The following is a 3286-nucleotide window of genomic DNA, read 5'->3' as shown; positions in this document are numbered from 1 at the left end:
CCGGGGCTGCGGGAAAAGAAGGTGCGGGTATCGCCGCCCTTCGCGGCGGGGTTGCCTCGGCCCCGCTGCTCTGGGAACTCTGGGGGTGTATCGGAAGGGAAACCGGGGAGTGAGCTGAAGAACTCCCCGAGCTGCGGTCCTAACAGGGAGATGCCCTCGCTAGCAATAATTACAGCCGTGCTCTCCACCAACATGGCGATATTTCATGTGCAGCCACCGACAAGCCCGCCTCCCCCGCCCCCTTCTTTCCCTCTCCTTCCCCCCCTGCGAACTTTTAGGTAGGCGATAGCAGTACATAACAAATATAACACAGAATAAAAGAAAGTCCAACCCTCTGGGGAGAGACGGACCTCCTTTAGTATTCCGTCTGATTTCCATCATCAGTCAGAAAGACTTTAAAACCGCTGGAGAAACCGCCTTTTGCCCTAAAGCTGTAACAACCCCCCCACACACAATGTCTCCTGTGCACAGTCAGTGCGTGTGAGTGCTCGTGTGTGTGTGTGCGTGCGTGGGTATATACATCCCTGGCTGCCTGCGCTTGTTTCGGGGTAACCCTTCACCCGCCGCCCAGTTCCCTAGTAAGCTACTGCCTTGTCCTGACAAGTCCACTTAAAGGCAAGGCTATTTAATACCGAGAAGCACCTGAGCGATAGGATACAACCGTCAAGGTAGGACGTGGGGTGTGCGAAGAGAATTTGCCTCAAACTCCTCCATTACTAAAGAAAATGCACAATACGGCTTTTGCTGCGAGTTACTTTAAGAGAGGGGCTGGGGAGGGATGGAGGAGAGAAGAGGAGAGCTGATCAATGCCATGTGTCGAGGAAACAGAAAAGGCAACTGCAATGCCTCGGGGTTTGCTTCCCCCTCACCCCTGGCTGCTCACTAGCTTGCATTTTCTGCTCAGCCGTACCTCAAAAGCTGAATCACTGGCCATTGCGCTGTCTGCCCGCTCGCAGGAGAGGTTGTGCCCTCACCTACGTGGATGCGCGGAGTGATGGGGGGGGCGCGGAAGGGGGAGCGCAGGTAGTCCGGCATTTCTCAGGGGACTCGGTGAGGAGAAAGGAGTTTAGGACGAGACCCCGCTCCCCTCCCGGCACCGCTGCCTCGGGGCCGGGGTCTGCTCTAGGCCCCCGAGATGGAGGGAAGTGCGCCCGGGACCCTCCGCGGGGCTCAGGGAAGGAGGAAGGAGCGGGTCTGGCACGGGTCAGACCCGCGGGGAGAGCCCCGGCTCGTACGTGGATGCGCGGAGTGATGGGGGGGGCGCGGAAGGGGGAGCGCAGGTAGTCCGGCATTTCTCAGGGGACTCGGTGAGGAGAAAGGAGTTTAGGACGAGACCCCGCTCCCCTCCCGGCACCGCTGCCTCGGGGCCGGGGTCTGCTCTAGGCCCCCGAGATGGAGGGAAGTGCGCCCGGGACCCTCCGCGGGGCTCAGCGGGCCGGGAAGGAGCGGGTCTGGCACGGGTCAGACCCGCGGGGAGAGCCTGTATCCCCGGCTCGGAGAAAGAGCTGCTCTGAAGTCGAGTCTCTGCCTGCAGCTCCCAGCTGTTCCTGAAGGATGAAAGGATCAGGAGCCCCGTAGGGTCCAAAGGCGAATGAACAACCTTTTTCAAAGGCGGTTCTGGGTCTTTTTTGACTTTTTAACACCTGTCTTTTTTTCTCTCTCTCTTTTTTTTTAAGGCTCTGCATACTTTTCAGAGCACTTATTTGAGCGTGATTTATCTCTCTTTCCCGAAGCTGATGGACAACTGGTGCATTTTCTCGTGAAAAAAAATCCCCCTTCTAAGTCTTTCTCTTCCTCTGTCCACCCGTCTCTTCTTTCTCCACGTCCCCGATATTAGCAACCTGTCGACAACACATAAGGCAAAGCAGACCTTTGTCGATCACAGGCATTTCTGCCCCCTATGCCCTCAGTCACGGAGGAAAGTGGGAACGCGAAGAACTTCTGCAAGGCTGCAGGCTGCTGCTCTGCCCCACAGGCTCAGAGAGGCTAGGCGGAATTATGCCTGTCCCCCTCCCTGCCCCTGGCCCCTCAACCAGCCCACACTTCAAATCAGAGAAAGATACTCAGGACACACTTTGATCAAATCAAGATCGTGTCAATCTAGAAAGTGACTTAACTAGCCGTTACCTGCTCCTGCGGAGGTGGGTCCTTCTCGGTAGGTCACCCAAAGCCCACCGGGTCCGGCAGGTTGAAAGGGGAGAAAGTGGCAGAACAGATGGGCTCCGGCATGGTATTATTTTAAGGATGACCACCAAGGTCTCTGTTTTCCATAGCTGCCAATGGTCACCATCACCCAAGGTTTCTCTCAAGGAAAGGAGGAAGGAAATTTTCTTTCCAAGCTGCTGTCCAGCCGGTCATTTGACCCTGACACCCACCGATGCCACTGAAGAACACCCTGTTAAAGCGGTTAAACGGCTTGTAATTTCCTTTCTTCTCTTTCCCCCGGCGGCTCCGGCGCAACGCCACGGAGCGATCTTATCGCCGTGTGGTCATTATTCACCGGTGACAACCAGAGATGCAGAGCTCCTAAGTGAGGGTGACAGATTTCAAACGCGGGGCTGCAGCGTACTCAGCCTCAGACATATTCTTCCTCAAACTTTGCCTAGCAAGCAAGTCAGCGGCTTAACCCTTTGCAGCCCTTTCTTTTGCCCGGGCACCGAGACCTCAGCCCATGGGGGAGCACTTATTTGAGAGGAACCGCAGCGCACACGGCTGCTTGGCTGGGGACTTTTTATTATGTGTCATTTTCTATTCTTGGTTATTTTCAGTTGAAACAAATCAGAACCGCCAACTCTGGGGAGCAGCTGGAGAGCTGAATACTTCTCTGTGGTTAGGGGCTGCAAAAATCCTCTCGGCAAAGCAGGTCTCTTGGGGACTCACCTGTGGTCCCTACTTTGTCACCGATTCTGGTATGCAAACTGTCATACGCATTGCATGAATCCTTCTCACACACGCGTATACAGAGCTTCTGCACTTTCCTCAGCGTGGTGTGGCTGAAAGTACAGATCCGAACGTGCTATTTCACTTAGACCTCCGGATTCAACTCGTTTACAGGTTATTAATAACAGCAAAGAAAGGAGCAAGCGAGAAAGAAACATATTTCCATGAAAAAAAAAAAAAACCACACAAGCCTTTTTCACACATGCACTTTGTAGTCAAAGGAAATATTTACCACCAGCAAACTCCAGCATGTCAGAACATGTTTCCTCCGGAGCAGAAAAGAGCCTTAAAAATGAGAGAAAAAGCATGTGCAATTCAAAGATGGAATGAAGTGCATGAAAGCTTT

General features: G+C 54.0%; 1 protein-coding gene across 2 annotated transcripts in view; it reads right to left on the bottom strand.

The window, feature by feature from the left end:
• Positions 1–2568, bottom strand: part of FLRT2 (fibronectin leucine rich transmembrane protein 2) — a 73622-nt gene extending 71054 nt beyond the window's left edge. For both annotated transcript variants that reach the window (XR_002086208.1, XM_009280756.2), the window contains exon 1: positions 2128–2568. The gene's annotated coding sequence lies outside the window, so the exon portion shown is untranslated. The remainder of the gene's footprint in view (positions 1–2127) is intronic.
• Between the last annotated feature and the right edge of the window lie 718 nt (positions 2569–3286).

The sequence above is a fragment of the Aptenodytes forsteri genome, unplaced genomic scaffold (genome assembly GCF_000699145.1).
Source record: "Aptenodytes forsteri isolate BGI_AS27 unplaced genomic scaffold, ASM69914v1 Scaffold193, whole genome shotgun sequence".
NCBI classification, from domain to species: Eukaryota; Metazoa; Chordata; class Aves; order Sphenisciformes; family Spheniscidae; genus Aptenodytes; species Aptenodytes forsteri.
This window is presented reverse-complemented; position numbering and strand designations above follow the sequence as displayed.